This window comes from Callithrix jacchus, chromosome 8 (assembly GCF_049354715.1).
Source record: "Callithrix jacchus isolate 240 chromosome 8, calJac240_pri, whole genome shotgun sequence".
Lineage (NCBI taxonomy): Eukaryota > Metazoa > Chordata > Mammalia > Primates > Cebidae > Callithrix > Callithrix jacchus.
In genome coordinates, this window is record NC_133509.1 from 114253674 (window position 1) to 114266027 (window position 12354).

At 40.6% G+C, this 12354-nt stretch overlaps 1 protein-coding gene across 45 annotated transcripts in view; it reads left to right on the top strand.

The window, feature by feature from the left end:
• NRXN3 (neurexin 3) overlaps nucleotides 1-12354 on the top strand; it is a 1708033-nt gene that overhangs the window by 1108922 nt on the left and 586757 nt on the right. The gene's annotated exons all lie outside the window — the stretch shown is intronic.

A 12354-nucleotide genomic window follows, 5' to 3' on the forward strand; every position in this document is an offset into this window, starting at 1 on the left:
GAGAGAGTCAGTGGTTAAGTGAGTTGCCTGCCTAATATCTGGTAATTAATGTTTGAGCCAGGGACTAAAATTCAGATATTTTTTATTCCTAAAGTGTGATTAAAATATGTCTCAACCACGACATAGTAAACTTGGAAATCATACATAATAGAGTCTTTTCTAGATGACTACTTCAAAATCTGGTTTAAGAAACAGAAGTATGAGTTTTTCATGACTTTTCAAAAGCCTTCTGATTTTCTATAACGTTTAGAGCCATATATATGCTTTCTCTTTATATATACAACCTTTAGAGTTATATATATATGCTTTCTCTTTATATATATAACGTTTAGATTCATATATATGCTTTCTCTTCTTTCTCTTAAAGGTAAGCTTTATGGTCATTACTGTGACCGATGTTACTGATCACATCAAAGTTCTCTTTCGGAATAATATTCCTAGGACTTTCACTTTGAGGGGATCAAAACCCAAAGAGCATCACATGCATTTATCTGGCATTTAGTTCTCAGGTTGGACAGTACATTTAAAAAGTATAATTGATTTTGTCAAGATCTTGGGTTTGGGAGTGAAGACTGAAACTATCAGGAAATGTACCACTCTAGCCATCAACTAGTAACACTGGCGTAATGTTCTAGAGACTCACTCTGACATGCAAAGGGAAGGGAGCAACTTCTGAGGTTAAGAGACCTTTGGTTTTATGATGGGAACCCAAAAAGCAAACCTATTTGTCCATATCTCCTAAGACTCCAACAAATTATAAGAACAACTACAAGTTATCTGAATATGGAATGAAATTATGGATCATCAACTAATTTAATGTAGCCCCAGGTTGCAGTTCCCATTTTTTGATAGATAACACAAAATTTTTTTTTTTTTTTTTTTTTTTTTTTTTGAGACGGAGTTTCGCTCTTGTTACCCAGGCTGGAGTGCAATGGCGCGATCTCGGCTCACTGCAACCTCCGCCTCCTGGGTTCAGGCAATTCTCCTGCCTCAGCCTCCTGAGTAGCTGGGATTACAGGCATGCGCCACCGTGCCCAGCTAATTTTTTGTATCTTTAGTAGAGACGGGGTGTCACCATGTTGACCAGGATGGTCTCGATCTCTTGACCTCGTGATCCACCCGCCTCGGCCTCCCAACACAAAATATTTTTGATCTCTAAATTGTAAATTGTTTAAGCACCATGTAATAGATATCGATATCTAATACAAATGTTTTGGTCATCACTTAGTCATCACATATATAATTGAAAGTTGTCTATAAGTGTAGCACAGGAGGGCACAAAAGATAAGCAAACTAATTATTATCCAGCGGCCAACAGCAACTATCATTTGTATGTCCTTTGTTTTATTTTATTGCAAAGTAGGTATTTTGACATGTGTGTTGGGTGACCTATTATCAGCATGTAGGAAAACAAAAGGAGAGAATGAGAGAAAATAATTTGGTTATAGTTCTCTTTCTGAAAGCATTGCTTTAATATTCTATTATATACAGGTGGTGATAATTAAGGACATAGAATTACTTCCTAAACACACATAAATTTATGGTTAAGAGAAAGATAGCATCTCGTTTCAATGATAAAATGAGAGATCATTTATTTATTTATTTATTTATTTGAGACAGAGTCTCTCTGTTGCCCAGGCTGGAGTGCAGTGGTATAATCTTGGCTCACTGCAACCTCCGCCTCTCAGGCTCAAGCAATTCTTGTGCCTCAGCTTCTCTAGTAGCTGGGATTACAGGCATGCACCACCACACCCAGATATGTTTTATATTTTTAGCAGAGATGGGGTTTTTCACCATGTTAGCCAGGCTGGTTTCGAACTCCTGGCCTCAAGTGATCCTCCTGACTCGGCCTCCTGAAGTGCTGAGTGAGCTGCTGCATCCAGCTGAGATCATTTAATTTTTGAACATAACCATTGGGAATATTTTAAAATTGTAATTGACTTAGACTTGTATGGCATTGTGGACCAAAGATATGGAATGTTATTGCTGATTCTTCAGTATATGGACTTTTTGCATTATGTTCCATATACTCTTAGAAGAATGGGACTCTCTAATTGTTGTTCTACTTCAGATATGTCCATTATTTCTGGACTGTTAATTATGCTATTTAAATTAGCTATTGCTTTGCTACCTTTTTCCAGCTTACCAGTTTTAAGGATATGGTAAACACTTTTTCTAAGCACTGTTCTAGGTTCTGGAGAATACTCCCATGGAACATACATTTTAGTCTTTTTTTATAATAGATTTGTCATTTTTTTAGCCTATCAATGTATACTTGTATATTTTGAGATGATATTATTAGGTGCATACAGATCAGGACTGTTACAGCTGATCTGGTGGTTTTTCTTCAGGATGTAATGATGTTTTTAAATGTAAAGTCTATTTTGCCTGGCAATAATATTTCCATATCTGTTTTCTTTTGGTTAACATGTTTCAAGCATATTAGTTAGAATATTGATTCGATGGTATGATAGTTCTGCTTCTCTGGGTCACCTCCAGATCCAGGTTGCTTCTTTCTTGTTGCACACATTAATTGCATAGGATTTAGCAACAGAATAGTAAAGCAATTAAGACCATAGACTCAGAAGATAGGTGGTTTGTGTTCAAATACTGGCTCTGGCACTTTCTGGCTGTGTGGGAATAGACAAGTCACAATCGGTGCCTCATTTTCTCCAATTGTAAAATAGAGATACTCATAATAATATCTATCTTATAAACATTAAGCAAGTATTGGTTATTATTATTTGTTTTTCCTCTGTGGTTTCTAGAATTCCTTTGTTTAATCATTTTAACCATATTTATTTTGGCAATTCATTTCAGATTGTTCCATTACATCACATTATTGGGTTCCTTATTCTACCATTGTTGTGGTTATTAACACTTTCTCATGGTGGACTATCTTCTTACGAAATTATTATTTGTCTTATTTTCTACTGAAGATCATGATACTATAGGAGCTATGCATGCCTCACTCTAGAAGAAAATTCCAGCTATTCTGATATTGAAACAATATATGATACTAGAAAAGCCAGTCTCTTGTTCTGTATCTGAGTTTATCCTAGGAATCTCCTGAATAGCTAACATCCTTCATGTTCTGAGAGATGGCCTTGTGTGGGTTAGACAGAGCAAAGTACTCTTGCTGTCTGTCCCAGGGTTCTCAGGCTACATACACGTCTTTTTTAAGGCGATTCCTTTTTATTTATGTTTAGCCCACGATGGGCCCATGTTGAAGAAGTAAGGAACAATAGGGTAAGCAAGCAAGCCAGCATATTCTTCCCATACCCAAGAGCTTTTCAGCAGCGAAAAATGCCCTCTTAGATCACGGAAACAGTAGCTGCGTAGGTGTTGCCAGTGGGGAAAAAATGTTTGATATTTAAAATAGAAACATAAAATTGTTAATAAATCTAGAGACAACTTGTATTGCATGCAGTAATAAAAAAGGAAGTCCTAGTGCAACAAGACTGCTTAGCCTTGGATTCATTTTACAGAAGTTTAAGTTTCCTCCCTTCATTGTATGAGGTTTTAATAAACAGAAGTGTGTTATAATATTTGCAGCATCCAGGCATTGAGATTGAGCCTCAAAATAAGGCCTGAGTTCACATTTAAGTAAATTCAGAAGTAAAAAGCAAAGAGGAAAATAAAGTTTAATGCTGTGTCATATAATCTAAAACGTGAAAATGAACTTAGAAGTTATATACTCCATCCTCTTGCTTCAGAGTCCCTAACAGGTGTCTCTCACTTGAACACACCCTGTGATGGAGAGCTCACTGCCTTGCAAATGCAGCCTTGATTTCGTTGTGGCTCCAAATGTTGGAAAGTTATTCCTTAGGAAATAATTGCATGTTTTGGAGGTTCCCTCACCACACAAACACACACACACACACAGAAGAAATGTTCTCCCCTGTAGTAATTAAATATATCTTGATATTACTCCACAAATATCCATTAAGTATCTCCTATGGCCCCAAAATTGGGCTAAATTGGAGATAGGGAATATTGTTGTTTTTCATTTTGCCTGTGAGAAAATGAGTTTTCAAAGGCTAGATAACTTATCCAAGGAAACGACTGAGCAGAGATTTGAACTTAAGCTGTCTGGCCCTGGAATTTAAGCTGTGTAACCCTAGGACGAGGCCTTCATTCCCTGCATGATTTCAGAATTCATGATTTCATGAATCATGTAGGGAACCCAGATATAAATCAACTGATAATAACAGAATGTGACAAGTATGAACAGAACTGTACTTTAGGAAGCTAGGAAAGAACAACTAATTCTGCCTGTCCAGATTGCAAATTGTAAGTTTGAAGACAGATACCATCCATGCCAAAGTATTGGTACTGTAATGTTGTTTCAACTATTTTAATGAAAGTCTGTTTCTCCTACCTGTGACATGAACTTACATTTCAGTGTCCCCCACCTTACCTTGCCATCAGTTTTGGAATGTGCTAAATTCTCAATACTACTTAGAAATGCCCTTATTACCCATCTTGCAAACATTTCTGGGGCTGCTTAATAACGCTTTGTACCTTCTGTTCAGAGAACATTCATTTTATTCTCCTCCCAAATTCTCTGTTGAGTAAATTTAATACTACATAGTATCAAGAGGAAAGTGACCATTTATTTTAGATCTCTGTCTATCTGTCTTAGATGATGTACTTTTCATGGAATGGTGAGTGAGATTAGATACTTGAGTCAAGTGATGTTTGAACTAGGAGTATCTAAAAAGAAACTACATGGAATAAATTAAACAGAGGAAAACTCCTGCTATGCCACAATTAAACTTTTTTAAAAATGTGGTCTTTATTTAACATTTCTGAGTATGGCAACCCATTCCTTAGAAATAAAGAATGTGACTTCTAATACATGCATTTCCCCCTCCCTCCCCACACTTTCCCTCCCCTCCCCTCCCCTCCCCTCCCCTCCCCTCCCCTCCCTCCCCTCCCCTCCCCTTCCTTCCTCTCCCCTTCTTCCCCTCCCCTCCCCTTCCCTCCCCTCCCCTCCCCTTCCTTCTCCTCCCCTCCCCTCCCCTTCCCTCTCCTTCTCTCCTCTCCCCTCCCCTCCCCTCCCTCCCGTCCCCTTCCCTCCCCTCCCCTCTCCTTCCCTCCCCTCCCCTCTCCTTCCCTACCTTGCCTTACCTTCCCCACTCTTCCTTCCCCTTCCCATTTTTTTCCTTTCCTCTCTTTCCCTTTCTTTCCCTTCTCTTACCTTCCCCGTTCCTGTCTCCTTTTTTCCTCTTCCCTCCCTGCCTCTTTCTTCCCCTTACCTTCCCTTCTTTCCCTTCCCTTCCCTCCTCCCTTTCCTCCCTTCCTCTTCCCTTCCCTTCCCTTCCCTTCTCCTGCCTTGCTTTGCCTTTCTTTATCCCATGGAATACCTACCTTTTTCATTGAAAGAAAAAGTTGACCCATTTTGGAGCTCTTCAGGCTTTAACAGTTTAAGTGGCAAGTGAACGCTGGGCTGGTTTGCCTCCTTTAGGAAGCCCCCTGTGGATGATTGCACCTCTCATTAATAATCTCCTTACTTTACACTCCCCTTTTTAAAATCATTCAAGACAAGTTCATCATAATAGTGAACCTCCATTTACAATGCTCTTTTCAAAGATGACTTCTTTTCAAACCCTCAAAACTATTCCATGAGGTAGAGATTATTCATTGTAAAACAGTTGAGGAAACAGGCTCCAAAAGTTTAAGGTTACTTGTTTAAGGTCACATAGCCAGTGAACCCAGGATTTGAACTCTAGTCTTTTAATGCTCAGTTCACAGGTTACCTTGTCCATGAATCCTTCCTGATTTTCTCCTTGCTATAGATGAATTCCATTCTCTATTCCTCTATGTGCTTTGTTTATACCTTTATTCTAGATCTTATCACATTGTATTTGGGAAGCTATATATTTAAATGGATTTATGGCTGGTCTAATTTGGTTTAAGGTGTCTTCTTTCTATTTTTTCCTGTTAGATTATTTACTTCCTAAGGCCTAAAATTTCTTCATTATTTGGCCTGCTGGACTTCTCCCAGTGCTTTGCCCATAGTATATATAGATTTAGTGTCCATGAAGTAAATGAATCAATGCACCAAAGTGAAGGACAGGGGCTGCAGTTTCTCTCTATCCTGAGTAGAACGTAATTCAGAGGTATAGTCACAATAACTTTAAAAAAAAGTTTAATAATAATAATATACTACATAAATCCAATGGAAATTCTTAAAATATTTAGAAGGCATGTTTTCCAGGGAGAAGGCTAATTGTTAGAATGTATGTTTTATTCTAGAGAAGAAAGAGAGAAAATAAAGAAGTAAAGAAATAGGAAAGAGAAGTCACCAGAGAGCCCTTTCATATCCCAAAGCAGACTTGGATCTTGAGAGTTCTACCCTGTCCTGGCAAATAATTACTTATCAAACGATGCTGAGTTTTCATAGCCTGCGTGACCTGGTTCTGGGACCAATCATGAGCTTCATTGTTTTGGAGCTGGCTTGGAAGATATTTGTAAGAAGAGTGTGATGAAGTTGCCCCTTCTTCTGCAGAAGATGGGCAAAGAGAATCCCATGAGTTGAGTAACATGTGGGACAGATTTTGCATTCTGTGTTTTGAAATTACAGGTGGGGGCCAGCACAATAGTTCACACCTATAATCCCAGCCCTTTGGGAGGCTGAAGCAGGCCGATCGTGAGGTCAGGAGTTTGAGACCAGCCCGGCCAACATAGTGAAACACCGTCTCTACTAAAAATACAAAAAATTAACCAGGTGTGGTGGTGGGTGACTGTAATCCCAGCTACTCAGGAGGCTGAGGCAGGAGAATCTCTTGAACCCCGGAGGTGGAGGTTGCAGTGAATAGAAATTGCGCCATTGCACTCCAGCCCAGGTGACAGTGCGAGACTCTGTCTCAAAAAAAAAAGAAAAGAAATTATGGGTGGAAGGAAGGGTGTTTACTCACTGCCCTGGAGATTTGTATAAATAAGAAAAGAAGACTATTTTCTTGTTTAGTCTTCTAAACTAAAGACTTTTCTCTCATCTGGAGAAAAAATAATAGTAATAATAAAATAATAACTATTATTATTGCTCATTTTTGTGTGTCAGGTACTATTTCTAGACAATTTACATGTATTAACTTTAAACCTGACAACAAACCTATTAGATAGATGGCATGATTACTCCCATTTCACAGATAAAGAAGCTAAACTACAAAGAGGCTAAGATCTTGACTACATTTTCACAGCGGCTAACAAGCAGAATCAGGATTTGAACTTAGGCTGTGTAGTACCGGGGCCTGATCTAAATCTGTATGCACTCTCAAAATGTCCTCCAGGGTGGTGGGCCCATTCTCTCTCTCCCAGACTGCAAGATCCTTTGCAGTGGTCCCTATACGTATTGCAATGATTCTCAATAAAGTCTTCTTTACCAAAAAAATAAAAATAAAATGTCTTCTCTAAATCTTTAATATTTGGTCCTGTAAACAAACAAATGAGATTCCTTCTTTTATTGTGATACCATATTATGATAACTCATTTCATTTGATTCCTTAAAACTGGATAGAGATTTCCATGATGCAGAGGATACCAAGTTTAGACCTTTGAAAATCTGATCTAAGCTTAGTGGAGATCTGATATCCAATGGGAGCTTAGTGAAGACTAACAGGTTGTAAATGCCCAAATCTCTTTATGAGAAACTAATTAAGCCCTGTCTTTGAGTGAAAGAGAGAAAAAAATGTTTCTATATTAAAATAACTTCGTTTGGAGTTCAAAGGAAGCTAAATAAGGTTTCACAGGAAGATTTCATATTTTTTAAGCCTTAAAGAAATGTGTATACATTTCAATGAAGTAAATGTCCCAGCTACCTTATTCAAACTCAAGAGATTAAAAAAAAAATTTTCCAACATTCCAAACTCCTGATATCCCTATTTCAGCCACAAGGAGGACAAGGAAATAACTCTGGATATTTATTAGAAGGATAAATTAAAGAGGCAGAAGCAGTATATACATTCTCTAAACTATAAATTTACACAAGGATGCCATTGTCTTTTTTTAATCAAATACTCATAGAAGTGATGTCTAAAAGAATAAAGCTTCTCTTTTATGCCTCCAAATAGAAAACATAATCAAAATCTGCTTTTTATGTAGGATGGCTTTTTTAAATAAATGAGCAGAAGGATGAATTATGTGGCTATAAATAAATCTACTGACATATAATAAAGCAAAGTTGAACTGTTTTATGGTGTCACTGAAACCCTTGGATATATTTATAGCCATGTTAACAGTTCCCAGTATTTTTTCAGGACTTTTATTTCATTTCACATTATGAGAGTTTAGTTGTCTCTCTCTCTCTCTCTCTCTCTCTCTCTCTCTCTCTCTCTCTCTCTCTCTCTCTTTCTCTCTCTCTTTCTCTCTTTCTCTCTCTCTAAATTGCCTTCTGGAGGCCTTTGTGTAGAGATAGAAAGTAAGGATCTCTACTCTTCATATTTGGAAAAACAGGGTCCTCACCTAAAAGCTTAGGGCTCACACAGAAATGGGCGGCTCTGATGCTTTCTGGCCTTCCTGTTTCTATGCAGTTCATATGAGATGTGCCTGCAATGAACAACTTGACAGGTGTCTCCTGCTGGCAGCAAAGTGGCAAGTCAGAGTCTATACAAGTGAGGAGAGGCCTGTGCAGAGATGAAATGTACAGTACTGTGGAAAATAAGCTGATGGACACAGCAACTTTGCGTTAGATTCCTGGTGCCTGACACATTTAAATACAATCCCAAGGCTTATTTTAGAAGCCAAAGACTCTCCAAACTGTCGCATAGCTGAGGCACAGACCAAAACAAGACAAAGGGTCTGATGGGTAAAGCTGCTCCTACCTTACCCTGGAACATTCTCTTGCAGGGTAAGGATGATGTCGGGGGAGAAAGTCTATCATACCACTTCTAAAGCCTGAAGTCATAGAGGGGTTTTTAAAAATTGTATTCCATTTAGAAATTTCAGGATCCAGAGAGTATGGTCAGGATTTCGTGGGGGGTTTATTCAAGTGGAGCTGAGCGTGGTTGTTCCTGTGAAATTATTTATATTTTCAACTTGAAATCTGGGTGAGCGTAGTGTTTCTAAATCTACTTCTCTTCTTTTCTGTCTTAAAAGTGGACTCTCGTTTTCATCCTGTAGCTGTACACTTGATTCCCAAGTGTTGTCACTCAAAGGACCCACTAGAAAAGACAACTCAAGAGGAAGAGGAGAGCTTTTGATGGTAGGACAAGGGATGACAAATCCTTCAGCTGAACTCTAGCTACAGGTGGTATTTAGAAAGTATCACTGGAGCTAAAAATCTTTAAAAATGTATTTTGTATGTTAGATTAACATTAGCTCTAAAAGACCTAAGAAGAATAGGATTCAGAAAAGAAGTCTAAATAGGAATGTGTTAACTAGCGGGAGGGCCACGAGGGGTAAGAAACACATGAAAAAATGAACGGTGTGGTAAATTGGAGAAGGGAATGCATTTTATTAGGATAATTGGGGGTTATCTCTTTGTAGTGGAAGAAGTAAAATAGACCCGTCTTACATTTGTCCTCTGAAGCATCTTCTCAGTATAAATACTGTGTCCCCAAATGGAATCAGCCTTACTGAAATTCACGATGACTTCTTCTGACATTTTGCAAAAAGTAAATAAATAAGTTATAAGTATGACAAGTGAAATGAATGGTTCCAGCTGTGACGCACCAGCAGCATTTCCAGATTTTGTACCGCATTAAGGATTTATTTTCCCCTTATCGCCTAGCAGAGAATTAATTGGAAGGTCCATATGAACTTCCCACACATCCTTAGAATGAAGTCAAAGCAGTGTCCAATGCTTAGTGCCAATTTAGAAAAGAAGAAAAACAGTAAGTGGGTAGGTGGTCGGCGTCCCAACTCTGAAAAAGCTTGTCTCTGGGGATTGACATTGCTAAAGCCGGACAAACACATCAGCACAATTAATGGTATAAGGAAAATGTGAGTATGAGACTGCAGTTGATTCACTGAGTTCATTCATTCAGCAAGTATTTACTGAGCTTCTATTATGTGCTACTCGTCGTTCCACACACAGAGAATACAGGGGAGAACATGAAAAAGACTCAGCCTTCAGAGAGCTTATGACCTTTTTAAAAAGATAGACTATGAACAAATACATAGATAAAATAATTTCAGAAAATAGAGAGTGCTGTCAAGGAAATAAAGCAAGGTAATGGGAGGGGATGCCTTTCAGGGGTGGAGGTCCACTTTAGATGAGGACCCGAGAGGATCTCTGAGGAGGTGACATTTGAAATGCAACCATCACATGAAAATCTTGGAGAAAAGCCTTCCAAATAAGAGGGGCCACCAACACTATAAAGGCCTTGGGGTGAGAAAGAACTTCCCACGTTCAAAGGAGAAAGACCTGGGGAACTAGGGAATAGCAAGGAATGGGGCATCTGGTTGGAAACAGCTGAAGAATTAGGGGTAAGCAGAATCATCTAGGCTGCCTTAAGGCCAAAAGTGCAGTGGAAATCCATCTGGGGGAGTAAATTAAGGAGTAGTTGAATGGAGTGGAAATTATCATGGATATTTAGAATGTTAAGAATTTGTTTTGGCTTTTCAAGCAATGATAGTAGCATAAGACCCTAAATATGTACTTAATCTGTACTTCACCTTTTTAGAGCTTCAAGCTTATTTTTCTTGTGAACAGAGACTACTGCCAGGTACTGGGTGTTTTCTCATTTTAAACCCCCAACAACCTGGAGGAGGCATGATCCTCATTTTATGGAGGAGGCATGATCCTCATTTTTTAGAGGAGGAAACTGAGGTTTCAATGGAATGTCCACAAACCATCCCTTCCCCTTGCTGTGGTGTTGCTGAGCGCATGCTGCTGGTTTAAGACACTGTGTATGCGGGCACACCCAAAGGTATGGAAAACCTTGTCAGAGGGCCATTTCCTGGGAGGCTGTGGATCCTGGATCACCCTTGCAACTGAGAGCCAGGGCAGTTAGGGTGACTCTGTAGTATCATTTACTCTGGGTAGCTCAGAGCTTTTAGATAACACCAATTTCAGAACTAGAATACCAACTCACTACCATCAATTCTGAAATGGACTTGATGGATGACCTTGAAGGCAACTCATCTGTAGGTTTGGTATCTTTATCTGTTAGAGAGACATAATGCTGTTTCCTCAACATCTCCTTGGGGTGTCTCAAGGATAAATAGGACTGTCTTAATCCCTGTTCTTTATCCTCAGGGGGTTTAAAATGAGAGTGGAGTATATAATAGGTGCTGTAAGCTCCTTTAAAAAAAAAAAAAAAAAGCCTCCTAAGTACAACATATATATGCTTTAACCAGCAAGTATTGTTCACTCACGTTCCCTTCCTCCCTGCTAATCTAATGGGCTTTTTAACCAAGGTGAGCGGTAGGAGGGAGTCAAAGCTAGCAAGACCTGTGTGGACAACGGCTTGTCCTGCGAGGGCAGCCTGTTGGGTTTGTCCTTCCTGCATATCAGACATGGTGCAGGGGTGATGCCGCCTGGTCCACAGGGTCACTGTGTCCTGGCAGAGCCTTGGGTCAGGCCCCTCCTGGAGTCACAGATGGCCACGACAGAGGACAGGTGCCACCACTCTGGCTCTCCCCTGAGTGTTCAGTCTTGGGGTAAACACCGTGTTGTCTTCGATGCCCAGTGCCCAGGGGACTTCACCCACGTGGGGCAGCCCTTTTGCAGCCGGTTCCGGACAGGCCGGTCACTTCTCTCTGAGCCAGCCGATGTGGCCCTCTCCCCTTCTGAAGTTTTTTTTTTTTTTTTTTATCAGGACCACAGGCATGGACAATAACCTCTGGATTTGGAATCCCAACAGCATCCTTCACCGGGGGTGGCAGCCACCTTCTGGAAGGGCTGCCAGACACCCAGCCCTTCGCCCTTCGGAGTCCGCAGGCCACCGCTCCACCTTCACTTTTGAGAGTCTGGACTCACATTCCCATCATTTGCCCTGCGGGTGGGGCCCTGGGCATCTTAACCCCTGGAGACACAGGCGCCTGGAGAGTGGCCGCCAGGCGGGGAGGAGCGCGCGTGCGGCTCCACAGCGTGCAGCAGCTCCAGCGCGCACGCTGATTCAAGGGGTTTATTTTCGTTTCTGTTTGGAGCCACGTCGGCCCTGGCCGCCGCGGTTAGTTTTCCTCCCAAATTGTGAAAAGGTGCCTTCATGGCCCGGGTGAATCAGAAGGCGCAGTGTCGGTCTGTCGTTGTCACACGCGCGCGCGCACACGCCCAGCGGGAGCCAAGCAAGCGAGGGGAGTGAGGGTGGGCGGTGTGTGCCGGAGGCTTGCGCGGGTGTAGACTAGCCTGTGCCTGAATGGGGAGGGCCGGGATTCCTGGTCGCTCTGGCCCCTCCTTCCGCCGGA